This window comes from Gallus gallus, chromosome Z, assembly GCF_016699485.2.
Source record: "Gallus gallus isolate bGalGal1 chromosome Z, bGalGal1.mat.broiler.GRCg7b, whole genome shotgun sequence".
Taxonomy (NCBI): Eukaryota; Metazoa; Chordata; class Aves; order Galliformes; family Phasianidae; genus Gallus; species Gallus gallus.
The window spans coordinates 77485357-77508651 of record NC_052572.1 but is presented as its reverse complement, the minus strand read 5'-3'; the positions used below and the strand labels follow the sequence as shown (position 1 = coordinate 77508651).

General features: G+C 47.9%; 1 long non-coding RNA gene across 1 annotated transcript; it reads right to left on the bottom strand.

Annotated features, from left to right (window-relative positions):
- Window positions 1-9031: 9031 nt before the first annotated feature.
- LOC112530563 lies at window positions 9032-12263 on the bottom strand. Its single transcript, XR_006932481.1, has 4 exons — window positions 11911-12263; window positions 10839-10978; window positions 9745-9868; window positions 9032-9076 (listed from the first exon to the last, which is right to left on the bottom strand). It is a non-coding gene; the product is annotated as an uncharacterized LOC112530563 (long non-coding RNA).
- Window positions 12264-23295: the final 11032 nt, after the last annotated feature.

The window sequence follows — 23295 nt, the reverse complement described above, 5'->3', positions numbered from 1 at the left end:
TCACTGCTTTGCTTCACAGTCAGAATTCTGACCTTCTGACCTTTTAATACCTTTTTTCTTTTTTAAAAAAAATCTTTCCCTCTAGCTGCAGGTCAGAATGAAACCTCAACCATGGTCAAAACGGTGGGAGAGGCTGAAATACAACATAAAGAAACTTTGAGCTACTTGAGGAAAAAAATGAAGGAAGCACAGAAGCGGAAGCAGCCCTGGCTGGAATTCGATATGCTGCGAGAGTGCAATACTTCTAAATAGAGGAATAAATACGGAGGGAAGTGAATGAAGAGCTGAAGAAGTAACAGCTTTGAGTTCAGTGTAAGAATTGTCAGTTTTCAAGTTTCGTATGCAAATAAAAGACAGTGAAATTTCAGCAGTTCTTGTCTGAATGTTAAACTGTCCATTCCTGAAAACAAACATTCCCTTTTCTGACCAGAGTTACAGTGTGTTCAGCCCTGCTTCTGCCTTGCCTTCTAAATCACAGCTAATAGAAGGGGTTTGCAGTTATTGTGTTGTCACTTCCAAGTAACTGTTTCTTCTGCCTTTGCCAAGTAGACAGGGGCCAATTGTGAAAATGCTTCACTCAGTAGGTTCAGAAGGGGGCTATGGCAGGGAAGCAGATGTACAGAAGCCCAGCTGGACAATCTGAGTGTAAGTGCTGCTTAGCTGTCCTGTAAAGGCACTTTTGAAAAGACATCTGATAAAGCACCAATAGTAATCTGACAACAAAGCAGTAATACCAACGTTTTGAAATCAGCTTGAAAGAATGAAGCCAGATTAGCTGTTACTCCAGTCAGATTGTGTGAATGGGTGCAAGGTTCACCACAAAGTGGCACAGTAGGTTCTCAAGGATACTCAACTGGGATGGGGCTTCTGAGCTCCAGTAAAAATCGCCCTTCCCCTGCTTACCAGTCATGACAAGTGACGTCTGCAGCCACTGGAAGAAGCCTCTACAGAGGTAAAGCGTGATAGAACCTATTCCAATTTCATAGCAGCACAAGACTAATTTCTTTGGGAGCAACTTCCAACATGAATAAGGAAGCAGAGGAGACAAAAGCAAGCACGGAGATCACATGCTTCAGCCTGATTACCTTATCAGTTGTATTTTCTTTGCAGTCAGGAAAGTAGAAGTGCACAATTGCTTACAACAGAACTCCTAAATCCTGCAGATAATGAAGCGCCAGCAGTGCCACAGTTTTTTTCCATACTTCACATAACATTCCTGTCGTGTTCAAGACTTGAAAGCGTTAAAAGTCTCATTAACAAAAAAATGTCTTTACTTTACAAAATAATGGTTTTGCTTTTATTTTAAAAGTCATTGTTGTCTATAACACTGATGAATGCTACTTACAATTAAAATAGTTTACAAAAATACATATTCTGTAATTAAAAAACAGAAAAACCATAGGGAATAGAAACCTCCAAGAGATAAATGGAAGACCCATAAATAACATTTTAGAGAAGCAGGCAATCACAAACTTAGCAGAATTTGTGACACACTGCTGTTTCTACAGTAAAACATCCTTTTTATTCTGCAGCAGTAATATTTACTGCACATATACGAAGTTACACAACATTAGAAATCTAACATGGGCACAATGAGATGAGGTTTAATGGGTCTTAGAGGGAAGCAGAAGTGAAATGTCCTTAGAGAGCCAATTACTAGAAGGTAATTGATCTTCTATCAGTAGATGTTCATAGATCAAACTTCTCACTGCATGCAGAATTCCTGCTTCTGTGTCAGGGTCAAAAAGCTATGAAGAACTCACTGTGAGTTTGGTATAGTTATCTCATTAAGTGGACAATAAGTTAGAGTTCAGTGACTCCCGGGTCAGAGTGATTTGGTGTGGTACTGAAAACAGCTTGTGAAGTTGTCTGCTCACCAGCAGTGGTAACGTTACAGGCACTTACTGCAGTCATCCTTCCCAAAAGAACAAAGCAATGAGGCTTCGACATATTTTCAGAACACCTGCACTTCACACTGACCATTGTGATTCTATCTAGGAGTAGATGGCATCAGAAGACAGTTGGAAAAAAAAACAAAATGCTTCACAGTAAAACAACTGCAGGCAGTCCACTCATTAAACGTTACCACTTTTTTAGAGTGAGCATCAGGCTTGTTTCAGTAAAAGAACTGCTGCTTCAAAGAAATCCTTATTTCCTGATCACAGATTTAAGATGTTCCCGTTTGCACTCTTCAGTGAGCTCTTCAGCAATACGCAGAGCCTTGACTCTCACCAACAGGAGAACAACTTCTTCAGTTTCATCACTATTACAAAAACAAGTTGACATAGCAACACATTCACACCTGACTTCAAAATCAATAAAGCTAAAACGTGCCTTGAGCTACACTGACCACTAACTGCACCCAACGTCTAGAGCCTCAAACTAGCCTGAACTAGTACTGCAAAAGCAATCCATTTTACATTATGGATTGCATCTTTAGTTGTACGTAGATGTTGGAAGTACATCACTGAAAGTGTTAAATGCATGAGACTTGAGGAATTTAAGAATCACTAGAATCATTAAGGTTGGAAAAAAACACAAAGATCATCTAGTCCAACTGTCAACCCATCACCACCATGCCCACTGAACCACGTCCCTAAAAGAAATACTAACATAATGAATAGGAGGAAGTGCTGCATCCCAAAGAACATGTTGTTTGTTACCTGTGGTTATTCCTGTGAAGCATACGTGCTCACTGAACCAAATGCTGGCAGAAGTCCACTGACTCGGGGAGAGTTGACCCACTTCCAAGATTTTGGAACCACCTTTCTGGGAAGCATGCAAACACCTGTTCACCCAGAGAGTATTCTGAAAGAAAAAATAGAAAGAAAAAAAAAAGGCTTTCAGTAACACTAAGTCACACCACTTCTGACAGACTTGTCCTTTTGGCTAGTTCAGTTATTATTGGCAGTGTTTACTCTTCAAAAAACAAAACCGTCATTTTAAGCAGTTATTCCTAAAGCCTAGGAACCAATGCTTGCTTTGAAATTCTTTTATACACCAAGGTCATTAAAAAAACAAACAAACAAGTTTAAATTTTAAATAATTACACTTCAGACTACATCTGTCCCCATGGAAATAAGTCCTTTCACCTCTTTACACTTCTCTATGTTTTCTGGCCCTGGTGGTGTGTTGAAGAGGTTCAGAAGAAGGTAACGATTCAGCAGCTTGCTCAGTCCCACACCACGGACTGTGTCTTCCTATACAGTCCCATCCCAAAGGAGAACCTTGGAGAGCAGCTGCAGTAATGGAGAAACAGAACATGCATATCTGATGGCTAAGGGTGCGTTAGAACCTCCTTTTTAAACTCAAAAGATACCATGTCCATCCAATCTCAGTACTCAAAAAACAGGATTTATTCTCTCCAAGCTTACTGCCAATTAGTCACTAAAAAACTACAGATCATAAATAATATTTTGAAGTAGATTAATTCTACATGTGCCTATGAGCTGTACCCTCATACATACACACAACAACTCCCAAGGAAAGAAAGAGCATGTTACCCTTCCAATTGGTTAACAATTTGCTAACTCCCAAGAAGAGAAAACAGCCGTGCTTTATTTTTTCAGAGAAAAGCCAGTGGTCAAATCTGAAGGTGTACACATGTACAAAGACACCAGAGGTGTGCACGTGTACAAAGACACCAAGCTCAGCAAGAAACAGGGATCAACAGCAATTGAGATCCAATTCTAAGTGAACATTGGAGAGAATCTGTGACAGAATGAAAGAACAACCACTACTGCATATGCTACATAAGATTACATGCCACCAGCCTCACAACACAGGTAAGGTTGATAGCCTTGGTCCATAGCAGCAAAAAGATTCTTTTGTACTTGACCTCAGTATTATTCGTTAGCAAGAGTTGTCTTCAGTTACCTGTTATCACTGTAGAAATGACTATTTAAAAAGACTTAAGCCCAGCGTAAGAACATGGCTGGTCTCCCCCTCAACACAGGAATGGTTAATGTCAAGGTAACTGTTAACCTCAAGGTAGTTCACCCACACAGACACAGTATGTGATCTTAGCAGTCACCAGTCAGAAAGCAGTCGCAAAAGCCCACGACTACTGCATACTTCTCTGGAGTGCTTGGCAGGACACTTCCTTTTGACTGCATGAGCTGCTAGGAAAGTTAGACTGTATGATGGCACAAACATTCAAAACCTCATCAACTGTACTTCCTCATTAAAATAGTTCCTGTCCTCTTCTCGCCCAGCCCTTTGTGAGTACTCTCCCATACAATTTCTGGGCATGGTTTAGAGGACATTCCCGATAGGCAGCCTGCAGAGGATTACCTGCTTTGAAAGACAGCACCAATAGGGGCTGCACAACGGCAGTCTCAAACACAGATAAGTCACACTAATAAGCTGCTGAACAGATCCAAAGAGTTTAATGCATGACCCGCAGTACTACTTACTCTGGGGTAAATGGATTCATGACTTCACTCCAGGAAAAAAAAGAGTGGCAAACTGTCAGAAGATACCCAACACAAACACATTTTCAACTGTTCTGCACATCACCACTTCTAAAGAGAACCCTGACAGTGAGGATGGAAAAAAAACTGAAAGGAGAAAACTTCTATCAGCAGTGAAAGACCACCGGTCTTGCCTTTAGAAACATGTATTTGACAGGACATTTAAGTCAGGCAATACGCAATCTCAGAAGGTGATACCAGAATCTTATGTCTGTTTCGTGTCTGCCAGGTGTCAGCACTAAGCTCCCCCTAGTCTTCTCTGCATCTGTCCATGACAAACCCTTACACAACAGCTTGCCCCAGGAGTGAATATGGCAAGTCCTCAACATTCCCAAATTCCCTGATTTCTCTACAGGAATGTGCAACATGGCAGCAGGAAGCCTATGCAGAGCTGTCACCACGGCCTTGTTAGCACACACAGCAGGGGAACTGGGACGTTAATGTGTTTTCCTGCATCTAAACCTCATCTTTAGTATGAATCCAAATACACTCATAGAGGAAACAGATCTAAGAGGGAACTGAATCACAGGCATTCAGACATTCCTAACTCAGCACTTTAGACTGAATAAAGCTATACTAATACACTTATACGCACATGCAGGGATTCTATTCTACAAGAGCAACATGGGCACTGTATGCACATACTGAGGAAACAGACCTATCCACAGAGTGCCAATGACTGATCTCATGGAAGGTTAGCAGGAACAGATGATGAAATTAAAGTCTCTTGACTACGTATCAGAGGTGGGTGAGCATAAATAGCTCACTGACGAAAACAGCTAACCTTCCTATTAAAATGCATTAAGCTCTCAGGAATCAGATTCGACTGAAGATACATTTCCTCAAAGACGACAGTCTACTTTTAACTAAAATGATTTTCACAGACAAGATCGGTGTCTTTTCTTTACATCAACAGCTGACCAAAACCGTCTGCCTTGGAATTTTGAACATGGCGATGATTTGTCTTCCACAGTGCTGGTCAGAAAAAGAGGAAGAGGAAATAAGGATTTTGTTTGACCTGAAAGTAAGACAAACAGACAATTCATCTCTTAAACACCGATGAATTACAACTATGGAATTCTTTCAGCAGTGACAACCAGAATAAAGGTCTAAAGAAACAGCTGTTAGCTGAAACTCCTTACAATACCCAATGGAATTAGCAGTTGGAAACACTCGAGTATGTGTTTAATGGATTCTCAGCAGGACAGCACTGCCTGTAACCAGACAAACATGCTGCATCAGGCTTAGCAACACTCTTCTCCCAGCTGTGTCTTAACCCCACACCTACCAGACTCTTACCAGTTATCCTCTCTCTAAGAGCGTCCAGCAATAAGCATCAGCAATATCAACTATTTCAGGAAAGAAAGGAGGAGTCAGGAGTAGAAGGGGGAGCAGACCACCACAAATAACACAAGCCCTCAGATACTCCAAGTTAAGATCACAAAACCAGACTCTGGGCTGTGCCTCATAAACTAAGAACTTTCCATTTATGAAAGCTTTTAGTTACAGGAGCAAAAAAGCACTAAGTTGACTGCGTAGTTACTCTTGTCGGAATGAGTTCATAAACATCAATGTTTGGTAACTATTCCTATAATGAAACAGTAGAAGGCACATTTGTTCCGTTTGCTCATGGATGTCTACAATATATTTCACCCACGCTTCTGGGGAAAAGGTATAGAAAAATAGAACAAAGGCTAAAAAAAGAGGTTAGGTTGCAGGTAGACTTGGTGGTCTTTAAGGTCTTTCCCAGCCTGAGCAGTTCTATGATTCTATGACTAAAAATAAAAATTTTTAAAAGTAAAAAAAATAAATTCCCAGAGACAGCTTACCTTTTCGGATACAGAGGGATAAAGACATCCTCCTCTACAGACTGCTTCATCCTCAGGACAACCGTGTTAATCAAATCCTGCCAAAAAAAGAAAAAAGGAAAAATATTAACACATCCTCACAAGAAAAGGATCTCACCTTCCACTTACAACAATTTTAGGCAGTTATTTTGTTCATGTGGAAAAGCAAAATGCTAATTCAGCTGAATGCAGGTGCCACTGTATATAATAGACACTAAGATCATGACTGCATTAAAGACCTGTGAGCAAGTCTCAGCTTTAACCATCTTTGTTTTTTGTTGTTTTTTTTTTGATAAAATCCTCTTGGATAACAAGATTAATGTATTTACCAGCTATGAGGTTCTATTAAAAAGAAACACAACAAAACACCACAGCTACTATACAAACAGAATCTTATCTAAAGCTTCTTCCTGAAGTCAAGTGTGGCGACTGCATAAACGTTTGTTATTATTTCTTTTCATACTAAGGGCCTAAACATCAACTTAGTTTCACCTACTTTATGCTGGATAAACTCCCAAATTTGCATGAGAATAAAACCAGAACTGGGCTAAGTGTATGTTACAGTGAATATCTACAGTGAAGTGCATACACTGCATCAAGAACTTCCTTCCCCATTACCACAACAGCCTTTACCTGTTTTGCCTGGCTGCATTCCCTTCTGGACAGGACTTGTTTTTCAAACACGTTATGGCACAGCTGTGTAAGGCACTCAGTCTGTGAAGTCGATAAAGGACCCCACACATTCTTGGCAAATGCTGAAAAATAGGAATTATTTCATTCATGATATCCAAGTGGCTATCTGCTCTAGTTTCAAGGAAGCAAACATTCAAAAAGCTAAACCTTTCACTTGCAGTAACCTTAACAAGTAATTGTAACTATCAACATCATTTTACATTACCACTTATTTAAGGTTTCATTACCTAGCTGCAGTGAACGTCCTCAAGACAACCTTAATATACCTGTAATTTTTGGCAGGATAGTTTTTTCAATCACTCTAGGCAAAACTTCTTCATCAGGATCATCATCTCTTTTTGATTCAGACGGCTTTTTGGCATCGCTGAATCCTTCTACAGCTCTGAACCAGGGCATCTCTTTCAGGTCTGTAGAATTCTGCTGAAAGATCATTCCCATTCGTTGTTCAGCTGTCAGGATTGAGAGAAAAAGCTCCATGCAGAAATATACCTAATGATACCAAAAGATTCTCATTTAATAGTTTTACATGGATTCTAATCACGGAATGGACCAAAGCAGCAAGCTAAAACTGAATGTAAAGCTAGATTTCAGAGGGTAGGGTTGTCAAAATGTCAGCAAACAGCTCCACATTAATAAAGATGCAAGTGATTCATATGCAAGCAACCTGACAAGAGGAAAACATGTCCTCCTTCTAGTTAACAACACTTATCTCAAGCTCTGGAATGCCTCTATAACCCACAGCAAAGCTCCTGTACAGAAGTCTTCCCTGCAAGCAGCATGCCCCCGTCCTGCACTCTGGCAAAGCCTTTTTCAGGAAAAAAAAAAGATACAGAAGACCACAAAAAGAATTCTGCGGTTTTGAACAACTGCACAGATTTAAATACCCATTACATTTCATATTTTGTATGTCTCTTAAAAGCTCAGACAGGAAAATCCTCCTTCTGTTATTCAGCAAATACGCATCGTGCCTCTCCCAGCTCCTCGTGACCTGCTCACTAAGGCAGTTCAAATCTCAATTTAAAATACATTCCAACTTTGGACAAAAAACTGATTAAACTAAAGAAGCCTACAGTCTTATCTATTCTTCCTAAGGCATTGGTCAGAATTGTTTAAATGCATTAATTCTGTGCTGTAGAAAATAAACGATATACCATTCAAAGGGAGTATTTCTTCACTCTCCCTTGAAAATCCTTCTCAATACGGGAGGAATTTTGCTCTCATATTCTGACCAACCTTTGCTCTTCTGGAATTCAGTCACCTCTGTCAGAGCCAGTTCTTCATCACTCGGCATGCCTTCGTGGTGACCAGCTGTTTGTGAACGCTCTCTCAGCTGCCGCCTGCAAGTCCTGCATTCTGTAATGAACTCAGGTGAGTTATTCACCATGTACATACGTAAAAGAAAGCTCAGTGATATACTAAGAACACCCGGTGAGAGCAATAGCCTAAGGAAACACGGTGAGGAAGCAGAAGTAAGTATGCAACCCTAGAGACACAGACTGTAACAGTAAGGTACTTTGTGAGCTGCCAAAGGACATTAAAAGCATCTCTAGCGACCTTCACTTCACCACATTCATACTAGGAACTCCCCCCACCTGAAACACCAAACATCTAACCTGGTACTCCATACTATCCCTGCCAGAGGTAGTCTGTAAGAAACTACTGCGCTCTCAACAGTCCATCATCTCAGTTCTATGTAGCTTATGCAACAACTTGCATGGAAACTGTGACTGCATCCAAGTCTCACCGGGGCTAAAAAACGTTAGTCCTGGCACCACATACCAAAAGAGCATGCAAAAATCAACAGGAAAATTATATTTATACCTATTACTTGCATTGCGTACCTGTTGTATGTAATTATTGACATTACTTAACGTTAAAGGTTAACAGTTTGCTTCAAGCAAAGTTTTATTATGTCGTTTTTCAACCAATAAAACTCTTAAGTCCTTACCTGTGCCTAGACAGTGATGAGTCAAGGCACCAATGCAACTGGAACGGTTCCAGAGCTCCCAGTAACTTAAGGGCAGCAGCAGACCCCGACGTTCAAAATGTAGCACCTGGCCTACGCTGATAACAGAGGGTAGGTTAGATGTTCTGATGCACCCACTGCCACCCCACCAGCAACAATACCACCTGCCTATTTTTGTCATCTATGCAGTAATCACAACAATGTTTTTAAATGGCTGCTATTAACACAAGTACTCTTTTCCTCTTAACACCTGCTCTCAGCCTATGACACCACGTTACAAAATCATACCTGCAGCTAGTTTTCTCCAGTCAGCATTTTATCCTGTGTACTCAGAAACCTGAATCCACGAGTGGCAGTTACAAGAAACTGGTGCCTCTGGTCTCTGTCTGTTCACAGCAGCTCCTAGCATACTGCTCTTTGCTTTCCTAAACAGGTTTAAAGAGGATCCTGTAACAGCCTAATATCTACTGGAAAACCGACTCAGTTTCTCCTTTCAAGTACTGATAGACAGCCACTGAGATCAGGAATTCAAAACTGACGGAGCATTTGGTCATGCTATATTCACCATTCTACCACGGAGAAGTGATACTACGCGTCCTACTTCGGTAAGGATTTCAACTAGGACATCTAGTACAGTATGCCCACTGACAGCAGGGAGGGAGAAAACATTACACATGAAAATAAAATGTAATCCAAGAATTAACTGTGTGTTTCTACTTAAAGAATGAGATTTCAGTAAGAAAGTAACTGGTAACTTCATACTAACTTGTCAGGTGCTGCATATAAGTAGATTCCGTTTCCAGCTCATCTTGCCTTCGCTTCAGTACCGACACGGCTCGCTGCTGGAGAAGTGCACGTACAGCAGATTCGAGCTCAGTTATGTATTTCAGCTGAAATATGGTAAACAGCAATCAGGTTTGAATAAAGCAAATGAAAGAACAGTTTTCACAGGCTTTCAAGCATGAGGGTGAGATGAGAACAAGAGCATTAAAGTCTGAAAAGCAAGAGCCTGCTCACTGCAGGTTTTTCCAGGCTGTTTAAGACTGAAAACTACAAATGAAACGCCAATTGCCTATTACAGGATGACCAAAGACCCTACCAAAAGCGTTCAGCGGGACACTATTGGTACAATTAATTTGCTTCAATCTGCCTTTGAACACCTCACCATCAAAGGAAACATCTCAATGAAACCTTGTACAGTTATGGACAGTTACATAAAAAACACCTCAGGCTGCAGCACAACTGACAGTAGTTAGATTTGACAGTACATTCTCTGGAGGGTACCCTCATCGAGGCCAAACTTTGTGCAGCATCTTCCAACTTTCCGTCTTTTATTTTTATTTTCTATTTTTAATAGTTAAGGTTTGCAGTTAAGGAAAGCAACACAGCAGATAACATAGACAAGTCCTCACACAACCCAGCTAAATACCAACTCAAACCTAACGTAAGATCCTTATTACTAGTCACATGTTGTAAACCAAACACATTTTGAGATCCCAAAACTGAACGCAAGTCCCACCTCTCATACAGCTATGGGACACTCTCGTTACTACACCTGAAGAAAACTTCTTCCAATAACATTCTGTTTTTCTCCATCACAACCCAGGTGAGCCCACAGCTCAAGCCAGCGTACATATACTACCTTAATCATTTTAGGTTACTGTGAGGGGTGGTCTGTTCCTCCTTTGTTTCCTGTTACTGGTCATCTCTCATCATCATTTCCAAATAAGAAATCTCATTTTTGCCTTGAGAGAATGCAGGTTCACCATCTTAAAGAAATGGGTGGCAGCGAAGGGAAGGAAAACACGCGTACTTTTTCATTGAAACAGTTTACTAAGTTCTCTAGGTATGTTTACACACCCCCTTAGAATTTGTAACTCATAGCAGCATCTGAAGACTTCTCTCATTCCTGGGCAGTTATCTTTGAACTGTCAATGCTCTCCACGTGTTTTTCCTACTCCCTCTGGTGGGCACGGGGCACATCCTGCAATGATGCCATCCTAAAAAAGAACACACTCAGATAATTAAAACCACGACAAGTCAACAGTTAACACATTCCTGAACATTTTCTGCTTAAAACAAAGCACAAAATCCTTGCTAATAGCAGCACCTGCACTGGAGCAAAGAAGAACTGCAAGACTTACCCATACCAACATTTACAGAAGCACTGTGTGTGGACAAGATTCATGCTTTGGAAAACATCAAACATCACTGACGTAGTGGTAGTTCTGAAGGTACCACCACTGACATTTTACCCATATTCCTCTACACAGCACGCTCCTAAAGAACACAATATGGCAAGTGTAGCGACGTTACACTGAACAGATTCTACCCAAGTTGATGTGGGTAGGAATACAGCATATATCAGTGCGTCCCACTTAATTTATACCAACTTAACATCACCAAGCTATTACTACCAGACATGTCCTCCCTCCCCTTCTTGTTACTTTCCAAATAGGTCTCCCACTCTCGATAGTCTTTCACATTTGATTGTACTTGAACTCCCCACATCATTTCATCCATTTCTTTCAGGTGATGAAGGCCAAAAAAAAAAAAAAAAAGCATAGAATTCCACAGAAATATTTAGTCCACTTCAGCGGAAATTCTTTGAACACAAGCAAGCCAGCAGCAGTCTGTACAAAAGAGTATACATACACAGAGGTTCACACAAGTGAACGGCAGATGTTTGTGTTTCAGCTGCACGATGTCTGAACTTATCAGTACAGCTGCTTCTGGCTGCACGAGCACTGACAGGTGATGGGGATGGCTATCTCGGTAGCTGCAGATGCCTGACCCCACCTGTCCTTCTCCCACGCTCCCTTGCAAGTTCCCATCTCCACCCAGGACATCTCAGCTGCCCACTGCCTTGTCTGAACAGGCTGAAGAGCCACGACAAAAGGACTGACAGCCCCACCTGCCCTGAGTCGCTCACCTTCCCGCTCCTCCTCCTCGCTCCCGAAGCTCAGCGCCGCCCCGCTTCCCCGCACGGCTCCCCCGAGGGCAGCGGCCGCTCCGCGGCGGTTCGGGCCGCCTCACGGGACGAGGCGGTGCGGGTCAACGTCGATCCGCTCGGAGTCGTCGTTTCCGCGGTCTCTGGCGCCCCCGCGTGGCCGATCGGCGGAATGGCGGCCGCGTTCGTTCGGTGCCGCCGTGGAAACAGATGAGGGGCAGCCTGGTTTAGAAGGAGGAGATCGCTGAGCCGGCGGTCCGAGAACCGGCAGCTCGCCCGCACGCGTAGCGCTTAGGAGCAACAGTTGCTGGTTTGGAGTCGTCGGGCGCATGCTCGCTGTGACCTGGAGGACTAATCACAATAGAGAGCGGCGGATGAGCTGCACAGAGCGGTTACGAAGCCACTTCCGCATTCCTACGCGCACGCGTTGTGCCGCCTGCAGGACTGAGCAGCGGACAGCGGCAGTTCCGCGCATTGGCCACGAGGTGGCGGCAGAGACCGCGGAAAGAACCTCGACGGGATCGATGCGGCCCGCGGCGCAATCGCTGGCGGTCAGTGCTCTGTCGCGATGACGGGGGAAGAACACGGAATGAAAAGTGGGGGGCGGTGGGGGTGAAGACGAAGAAAACAGAGGGAAACTCCTCCAAACTCAGGAAAGCCGTGCTAAGAGCTTTACAAAAACAAAATAATAATAATAATAATAAAAAGTTTTTAAAAATTACTTTTTGCCAGCATCTGTTGCACTGTTTTTAAATACTCACGTACCAAAATGTAACTGCCCAGTACATTTAACGACAACAAAATTAAAGCACGTTGGCAGAAGGCAGAGCGCCATACTGGTGTTCACTCAGCCTCTGTCTTCTTCGTGCTTTAATGTATTTCACAGCTACCTAATGTAAATCACAGCTACCTCTGGAAGACAGCCCGAGAGCTGTGCAGGTCCATCAGGCTCAGCTGCAGCTTTTCATCTGCCCTTCTCTGGCCCTCCTGCAGCTGGAGAGAGAGCACAGGAGGGCACGTGGTATGCAGACCCTCCCCAGTCAGCCGCAGCAGTCGCTCCTGCCAGCACTCCCTTTCCCCCACGTCTTTCCCATTGCACAGTCTGGAGCCCTGTGTGGCAGAGGAGGAGAGAGCTGCAGGCAGAAGGAAAACGGGCTGCTGGGATTCCTCCATCCCACTGCCAGGTGTCTTCTCTGGCATTTTGGGGGTGGGAAGGGAGTTGTGGGAGCACCCGTGGGGCTCCGGGCAGGAGGGAAGGAAGCAAAGATGCAGCTGCAGGCAGCGGGCTCTGGGCTGGAGCACTGCAGCCAGGCACAAACAGTGACAACGCACACACACAAATAAACACCCAGTACAGAATCTGGCACTCTACGGTCCTTCCAGACCTTGTTACTGCTTTTTAGGCTGCTCTACAGGTATGCTGTCCTTTCCCCTTCATTCCCCTGTCTCTCGCCCCCTTCCTTCACCCCGTGCCTTCCCCATTCCTTTTCCAGGCTTTCCCTTTCCTTTCCCCGCTTCCTTCCCCACGCCTTCCCCCTGCAACAGCCCCATGTTCTGCTGCTGTTCTCAGCTGACAATCCTTACACCACACTGTTCAAACACATCGGATCAGACTGCATACTGGCACTGATTTTAAAACAACAAGAACAACAAATACATACAGTATTATGTGTGGATAACAAACTCCTACCTGCTTGAAGACCAATAGCAGCTCCTCATCCTGCAGTAACTCCTGCACACGGCCAGGTCTCCCGTGCAGGGATTTGGCATCTGCAGTGGCTTCGCAACATTGGATTTGAGTCTTTGACTTCCACCTCAATCTGCTCGACAGCAAACTGCCAGAAAGGAGGAAGAAGGAACGTGCCAGCAGTGGATGCGATCGGCAGAGCCAGCAGCATCCCCTGCTTCAAAGGGCACTCTGCCTTTCATCCCCACCATGGGGCAGCCACTCTCCTGCTTTGCCTCTCCCCAGGGCCTGCAGGGTTTGTTCCATTGCATGCTGTACCCGCATGGCCAGCACGTGCTACGGAGCCCAAGTGGAACACCTGTTGCAGAACAAGTCTTCGCAAGAACAAGACCTACAACCCACACGAGCTCCCTCTACGAAACAAAACACTTGTGGCTACAGCCACAACTACAAGCTGTCTCAAAACTGTCAGGATACTTTGTTCCATCCCAGGATCATTCTTCACTTGCAGGCCTTTAGGTCACCATCGCAGTCAAGATTAAAATTTAGGCTACATCCCAGCCACTCAGGCCTCCCGCTGCCATTCGCTTCTATGCTCGAGGGCCCCAGAAAAAGGCCCTGGGCCTTCACAAGTGAAGCAATGCAACCTGACAGGACGGCTCTCATGTGGAGCGGCAGTGCTTCAGGATTTGATATTCACAAAGGAACTGCAACACCTGAGCAACACAGAGGAAGGTAGCAGGAATAAAAGGGCAAAGCAAGGCAAAACCTCTGGGAAAAAAAAGGAAAGGTGAGAGGAAAATGACACACACCTTGGAAGGTGCCCTAAAGAGCCATAACAAAGTCTGGCAGCACTGCCAGGCTGTGCAATGGGAAAGATTAGTATATGTACATGGTCCTTACCTGTTCAGACAACAAGTCACCTAAGTTGGGTTCTGGGGAATTATGGGACATGCAGCTTTCCATTCCTGAGCAGCATATGGAAGAGCAAGGAGAAGGAAATAAGGGATGGCAGAGCACAATCAACACACTCAGTGCATGTCCATGCAGACTCACAAATCCACAGCTTCCTGGGTTGTTTCTGCTTTTGTAGCATTTGTGTGCTGCAGATGAGGAAAACGCTCTGCTGTATGAGTCTTCTTCTGCAAGAGCCACCTACAGGTAAATGGCAGCTAACCTGCAGACCGAGCACTACTGCCTGGCGTTGGTCAGGGGGAGCTCTTCCTGCCGCTGCTGGATGCTAATGCTGACAGGGCTGGAGATGCTCTGCAGGGCCAGCTCGTAGCTGGGAGCCAGGAATGGACACGGTGGGAGAGACGAGAGAGCTGGTGGGGACCAGCCGAGGCATCCAAGAGCATCCAAAAGCATCACAAAGCCACAGCCAGCAAGCTGGGCATGATCATCATCAGCATCCCGGATGCTGGAGATTCTTTGCTACCATACACTACGGGAGCACAGCTCTCGCTGCAGGCATCCCACAGCCAGACAAAATGGGAACAAACCCGCAGCTCTGCTGCACGCACAGCCCACAGCCATAGCCTTGCAACATGAGCTGCCTTGCTGTTGCTTGCATCCATCCCAATCCCTGGGAATGAAGACTCAGAAGGCAGCCAAGGCGTTGATCCAGCACCAGCGTGCTTTTATTCCCTAAGAGCCAGGAGGGCTTTTTGGTGAGAGGTCCGGTGTACACAGGGGACTCATCCTCTGTGGTGAAGGAGAGAGGGGCTCAGAGTTCGTGCTGCTGCCCGGTGCCTGGGACTGGAGCTCTGATTCTACGTCCCCCTCCACCAGGCTCGGCTCCTCCTGGCTGACGCTGACCTGCTCCTGCATGGAGCTGCTGCTGTCGGGGCACTCGGGCTGTGCTTGGGCTGGGCTGCACTGCAGTGACGCCCCGTCACAGTCCAGCTCGGTGAGTGCTGTTTCTGGCAGGCTCAGGTCAGCGTCTTCTGCACAGCTGGGAGAGATGAGGTCTTCCACCTGGATCAACACCTTCATTCCCTCACTGATGTTATATGGAAGGCTGTCATCTGAGCTGCAGCGATTCGTGCTTCCTAGCAGCTCTCCAGTGATGGAAGCACACAGATCGTCATCGCTATATGCTCTGGCTCTTCTGCGTGGACGAGGGCTCGGTTCACCTAGGAAGGAGTAGATACACAGGCAAACAGTTAGTGGCAAACTTGCACAAGCTGAATGATGAGAGTGGTTCTTGAGATTTGCTTCTGCAGTGGCAGCAGGACAAAGCCAATAGGACAATAGCAACAGTAGGAGCACTGCCTCGAAAGGAACTGTTGCGCTTTTGTTGTTTGTCTTTCTCTTTTGTGTGGACTCCAAGCATGGATTCGAGGGCGCTGACAAGCAGGGTTTTGACAGCTGGATGTGCACCCTTACCTGCCAGGACCACCACCTCTGTTTCCGAGGGCTCCCTGGCATCGCGCTGCAGTTGGCGTTTGGCCACAGAGGATGGTTTTCTGGGCCTGAAGCAGGAACACCAACTGCATGCTGGGGATTCCTTCACCCTGCTGGGTGGACTTGGTCTGGAGGGAGAAAAGAGGGAGCGGTGTGAGTCGTGCATGGTGCAGGGTGAGGGAAGAGCTGCCCTGAGCTCTTGCCAACACTTGCTTGTTCCTAGCACTGCCTGGTTCCTGCTGAAACACAACTTAGAAGCTCGCTCTGTTTCACACGGTTGAGGACGGTTCCATTTCTAGAGCTCAGCCCTGGAGTCTTGCTGGCTACATTCCCCTCAGCCATGTCAACCCAGATGCAGAGCATGCGAGCAGAGGCTGCACAGCTGTCCAGGACAGCATCAAATGGAGGGCTTTGATTCAGCTGGCAGGCGTAACTGCTTGCTGAGGAACCGTGCAGCCAGAGAGGGAGTTCAAAAGCATCTCTGACACGTACATTAGCAATAGGCCCCCTCTGGTGGCTAAACTGAGCCCGTCAGGCAACTGTGTGTTAGTTGAACCTCAGAGTCCAAAGGGAGGGGACATTCAGTACACCACCACACGCCCCATTAGCGTCACGTAGCTTCTGCAAGTTTTGGCACTAGCAGTAGTGGAGAAAAACCCACAAAAGCCCACCCAACCAAGTCTGTTAGGAAGCTGCTGGAAAAGAAAGTCCTCTTTACCTTTCAGACGGAAAGTGGATGACAGTGTGGAATTTCCCCCGCGCAGCTGCGGGGCCTTCTTCCACTTCCATGTCCCTGCTCTCTGTCACAGCGGGAGAGCTGCTGTGGCCTCCCCTCTGTGCCTGTGCCTCCTGCAGGGTGAGGAGCTTGGTGGCCGGAGAAGACACCCACACAGACTTGGGCCCTGATGGAGAACTGCGCCCTGGAAGGGAAGACCACAGCTAAGAGGGAGGATCAGAAAGCAGCGGCACAGCCATCAGAGTTCTGGGGGAGCTTCCGCACATCGATAGCCCCTCGATAGCAAAAGCGTATCTCAACAATCCTGGAGAAGGCCTGCATTTGATCAAGGTGTCTCATCAAGACAAAGCTCATGCAGGAAGACGCTCACCTGCTCCATCTCCAATGCCTGACGTGGAGCTGGAGCAGAAGAGGACGTTGGTGTGGGTGATGAGGAATTCCACCACGTCCGACTGCCTCTGCAGTTCCACGCAGGCAGCTCTTCCGCTGGCGCAGGCAGCCTCGTTCTGCTGGGATCTGTAGAAAAGGCAGATTGGAGAAGTCATTGACCCGAGATCGTTTCCCCACGTCTGCATGTTGGGCAGCCACAGGCTGTCCAGTTGGGCTCTGGAGACTTCCGCAGTGGGCAAGCACTGATGCCACTGAAGACATTCTCCCGGGTGATCAAGGACACACCAGCCCCATCTGACAAAACCAAGAGAGCACAAATTGTCCTCCTCTCCAAGGTGTGCCCGTGGGGAGAACAGATCTAAGCCTTGTGCTGAGACGGAAAAAGAAGTTTACCTGAAGAGGTTGGGAGCCCACACAATCGCTAAGTTCTTAGCGGGCATGTTTGTGACGGAGCAGCTCCCAGCCAGACAAGCCAAGTGTCTCATCAGGTACTCCAGCGTTCTGGAAAGCAAGAGCCAAACCTTCAGCACCACTGAGCACGCCGTGCTCACATTCACCAAACAAACCTCACTTCATGCCACTGCTTGTTCTTGCTACTAGCAAGTAGATCAAGCTTTCCCAAGTGACATGCTGCAGCACCAAGCCCCAGCACAGTACAGCTGCAGCCATCAGCTGTACCAGCCGTGCCCCCGTGCCCAGGAGCTGACCCAATCCATTCACCCCACACAGCCATCCACCACTTCCACACACAGGCATCACGTTGCCAGCGTGAGACAAAGCCTGCCATCGCATCATCGCCCTCTGAAGTGCAGCAGGGCTGAGCTCCCCAGACTGAGGGCAGCAGTTTTCTGACCTGTAGTGAGGTGCAGGCAGCTGCTGGATGACCTCCTGCACTCGGAGCAACCGCTCCTCATCTGTACCGGCACAAACAGCGTCCTGGAAGAAAGCAGAAAGAGAATGAGACACACATCATGTGAGTCAAGCTCATGGGGCTAATAGAAAAAGGGCCTCAGAGCTGCAGAGGGCACTGCTGCTCCCATCTCCCACATTTCCAATGGCAGAATGATAACACCAGGTGTTACAGTGCACGCGGTGTGCAGGAAGCATGAGCTGCTTGTTGTACCGAGAAACCCACTGGATGTCCATCAAAACCCCAACTTCAACAGAAAAAAGACCAAAAAAAGGTGCGCAGGCGTGTGTGTGGATGGGACAGGCCACGAAGAGGGACATGAAGGCCATTGCCTTGTGCTTACCGAGAACTTGCCATGCAGCTGCTCGCTCAGCAGAGGGCTCGGGAGCTCCCTGAAGTACATCTTGCACAGGGAGCTCACGCTGTGAATGTCCCGGACGGTGAGCTCCGGAATCTGCTCCGACTCAAAGTCATGGCTGGAGAGAAGGACACAAAAACAGAGGGCTTGGAGAAAGAGGAAAACAACTCCAAAGCAAGACAACATACAGTCAAGAAGCACTCTTACCGCAGCTTCTGGATCTTGGACGCCACGCCGGACAGGCGGTAGATCCCCTGCACCACGCCGTGCTGCTCAATGAACTCAGCGCAGCTCTGCACGACCTGGGGGACTACAGAACAAGGGCCAGCGCTTAGCTGAGCTCCTGATTCAAGTCCTGCTTCAGCCGCTGCCCCTGTCACATCCCATCCACTAAGCCCAGCCGGGCTACTGCTTGCCTCCTCCTCACAGGAGAAAGAAAGCTGTCACAGACGGCGCAGACAGGCAGGAGCCGGGGAGGAAACTGAACACAGACGTGTTCTTGGCTTTCAAGAAATGCCACGACCTGCCAAGCAGCCTGCAGAAAGTAATTCTGGGGAAGCCAGAGACACTGCCACAAGTCCCATCACAGCTCCCACCGCAACGGAGGCGTGAGACCTCATGTCCAGAAGAGCTAGGAAACTGACGCACTACACTCTCTTGGGCCAAAAGGCTTCCTTTGTTTTCAGGCTAGCGTGGGATTGGCTTACACCTTTGGCTTTAAGCAAATACAAGTGTGCCGGCCTCCTATGAGCATTAGCCTCAGCTTCCCTTTCAGCCTTCAACTCCCATTCCACGTTTCTCCACCGCTATCAACCTGCCCCTTGCTAGACACGATCTCCCTTTCTTTCATCTTTACATGCCCAACAGAGGGTGGAAGCTCTCGGGAACGGGCTGTTCCTTACCATCACGGCCAGAGTGGAGAAGATGCTCTCCCAGGTCACAGCCAAACACCCCTTCCTTCTTCTCCTTCTCCAGCTCCCGCTGCTTCGGTTCATTTGGGCGGGCCTTCACGAGGGAACGAAGGAAGCTGAGGAGCTTGCCACGCTTCTTTGGCACTGCACAACAAAAGGAAGAAACCAGTTCATTTCAGGTTGGGCTCAGTGGGACCAGGCTGAGCGGAAACACATGCTACAGAGCACGTCAAAGCGGCAAGAACATTGCCAACACTGCATTCTACAAGGATTCGAGCATTTGCCCAAGCCCTCATTCTCACTGCCTACAAAACAGCAGCCCTACGCCCCGTGGCATGCAGGAAGGATCATCAACACAGAGGAGAACGTGGGATGGATCAAGGAGGTATTCAACACAGAACACACCCAGAAAAAGACTCCATTTGACTTCCCCGCGCCATCACATGGAACATCCGTACCTGGCTTTGGCGCTGAGTTGAGGAGGGCCTCAGGAAGTTTTCCACTAATGAGTTCCACGCACTCACCAGGGAAGAACCCAACCTGAAAGAAGAAAAGAAAGAGTGATGGAATACTGGATGCAGCATTTCTCAGGCCTCAACTGTTAAACCAAGACAGATTGGCCTGCAGAAAAGTAACCCTCATTCAACATTTGCAGCCAAAAGACCCACAAAACGAATACTTGGTTCCGCAGAAGATGGCTCTGTCCTCCGTGCTTGTACAAAGGACAGAGGTGGTCAACTTCTGACTGCGTATTGAGCACGAGAGGCTCTTGCTTCTAAGTCACATGAGGAGACAGTTTCCTACCCAAGCCCAGAGCCAAAGGGAAAGTCCTCTGACAGCGACACACGGAAACTGTCTACGTCCAGAAGCCACCCTGTGCAGGCCGAGCAGCTCGAAGCTGACGTTCCTCACTTGACTGCAGTTGCGCCCACGAGTCTGAAGCTTGTGCCTACCTGAAAGCCACGCTTGCCTCTCCACCAGGGGCTCAGCTCCTTTGCTGGCATAGCAAGAACGCACACCAGGTCTCCCACCTGCAAGAGATTGCAACATCAATCCCAGCGTCAGCACAGCTGGGAGGAAAGCACAGCTGAAATGGCACCCTTCTTCTGCACTGCCAAAGAGCGCACAGCTTGAGAGCAATTGCACCGGGGCAGCTCTTCAGGCATTTCCCGTCGGAAAGCTGAACGTGGAGGTACAAGAGTCACTGCCTTACACACCACACAGATGAGGATATTCCTCATGATTCGTTCACACGTCTCTATACTCTTCAGTCCGTGACAACAAGGAATGCCCTTAACTGCTTACCTCCAAGGAGAGCTCATCCGCTGCCTGGGCAACGTAGCTCTTGATCACGTGGGCAGCAGCAATAGCTGGAATATTCAAAGATGACTCCTCACGGACCAGCAAGGGCTTCCCCTGGTTCTCAGGCTGAAACAGAGAGCACAGGCCATGGTGAGGAGCTGAGGACAAACAGGGAGGATTTCAGGGTGCCATCTACATGCCACTAGCAAGGAAATGAAGCTTTTAAGGCAGCTCTTCAGGGACACCGAGAGAGCCGGAAGGATGCTCTCTCTCTTGAAAAGCAGGAGAGCACAACTGTGGCTCATTCTGCTGGCTCAAGTCAGGGAACAGAGACCAAGCAGAGCTTCACACCGTACCTCCGTCAACGCCCGGTCAGGCCCACGGCTGATCTCGCTGCTCGCAATGCCCATCACAGCAGGCGCGACAAGCTGCAACAGAAAAGAAACACATTTCCTGTGTTCACACAGCACTGGATTGAGAGTCTTCTTCAGAACTACTCTCAGGTGCCCACTGGCCGAGGCAGGTGTTCTAGAAACAACCACTGTGCAGTCTATTCAAACGGGACAGCCGTTGCAATACGCAGCACTGGACCAAGTCGCTGTCCCTCTGCTAGCAGATGGGGACTCTGGCACAAAGCAGCAGATGCATTTGCCCGCAGCACGCTGAGAGCACAGTAGCAGGCCAGGGAGAGGTGTCACTGCTGGGGCTGGAGCTGCTCCCCAGCCCCCGGCTCCCAGCAGCAGCCTCAGCACTAGCGCCGGCCGTAGCCTTGCCCACGCATTTCCTCTGCCTGCATCTCTGCTGTGCTCCCTACAGCTGTCGGCCACGCTCACACAGCCAAAGCATGCACGCTTGTGCCCCTGGCTCATGTTGTGCAGCTCTGCACAAACTGCGGCTAGGGCTCTTTGCCTAAGGGATTGCTTTCCTTCACACTAGCTGCTCCCAGCACTACAGGCAGCATCCTGCTGAGGGTTGAGCTGGAGAGGAAGTTACCAGAGCTGAATTTCAGCTGGACGAGGCTGTGTTACTACACACGGTGTGACTAAACACGGGCTGCTGAACCATGTGGCAATACAAAACATGGCACGTACCTGGCAAGAGATCAGAACAAGGGAGAAGCAGATCCTCGAACCCGCAGCCGTTCCTTGTCACTTTGCTCTGATCTTCCGCGAGCAAAAGCTGCACCAAGGGAGCAGGCGGAGGGTGGGCAGGGGAGGGAGAAAGAGCAGGTCAGTGAGCCTCCACAATTTAGCAAGGAAGGCGAGGGAAAAACCGTGGGACAAATGCCACCTTGATGGATGGCTTTGGAAGTGATGGCCTGGGGGAAAATGGCCTCTGACGGTCCAGACGAAGCAATATGATCCTAGGAGCTCTGCCAGCCAGCACTTCTCAAGCCCTCGCTGCCCACCCGTCTATCCTGCACCGTCTCAGCTTACCTACAAGGCGCTGCACAAGACGGGATGAAGACGAACAGACTCAGTAGACACACAAGTGCAACAAGCCACGTACACACGCCGAGCTCAAGCGCTCCAATGAAGGGAAGCAGCACGCGCTGCTCCTCCCCTCATTCTAGCCGCTTATGACATCACTAAGGGCCACCCGGCTGCTCCACCATGGACGGACAAGGTGGGGAGGCAAGACCACGTCACAAGACCACAGCATTCCAAAAGGGCACCCCAGCGTTCGAGAAATCAGTGCGTGGTTGGAATTCTATCCCAGCCAAATCCTGGAGAAGCTGGCATGGGGTTGGCGGGACCAAAGTGCAGGACCCGGCGCTTGGTCCTGTTGAGCCTCTTGCTGGGCCTATGGCAAATCCACACTAGGGTCCTTCTTTGCACCCAAGGGCGGCTTAGAGCAGCCATCTCTTGCACCTGGATGGAAATAAAGGAAGAGAAACACAGCACTACTACCAGCCTGCTTTGCCAATTTCTTTCCCGAGTGCATTTTTGCCTTTTGGCTTCCATGACAACCTCATTTCCTCCTCCTTTTCTTTGGGGGGAAGCTGCCCCCCGTGCCTGAGCTTCACAAGACAGCATGAAACATGACACTAAGACAAACGCTTGCCCTGGGTGCAGGGTGGCTGTGCTTTGCCAGGTATACTAGCGGGCTAGGAAGCGCCACGTGGCAGCCCCAGGCCAAGTCTGCATTCACTCACTGTGGCCACAGCTGCTGCCTCACTGCCAGAACGTATCCGAGGATACAGATGGACGCAGGCACTCCTGCTCCTTCTGCAAAGCCCTCCTCTGCACAGCCCGTTAGCTGCTGCTCACTGCTATGCCAACCGGGCTCCCCTTTACAGCAGCCCTGGGATAAACACGCCTGTACTCTTCCGTGCAGCAGCGAGCTCCAGGGATGAAGCAGCACAGAGGAAACCAACAGAATCTACTGCTGCTGAATCCACCAGCTCCTTCTGTCCACCAAGAGTAATACCAAAGCACAGAACACAAGTGGGATAAGCACGTCTCGCACACGGGCAAAGGGAATCAAAACAGCTCCTTCGAGAAGAGCTCGTTGGGTAAACCCAGCCTCAGAGACACAAATGCATCTGGTTCCAGTAAATATTACGGCACCTTGGTGATGAAACGCTGTTCTGCTGCTCGGAGAGCACGAAGCATGCTGTGTTGACAGGCACAGCAGCGCGATGCCCAAGCTGAGCACGCAAACCTC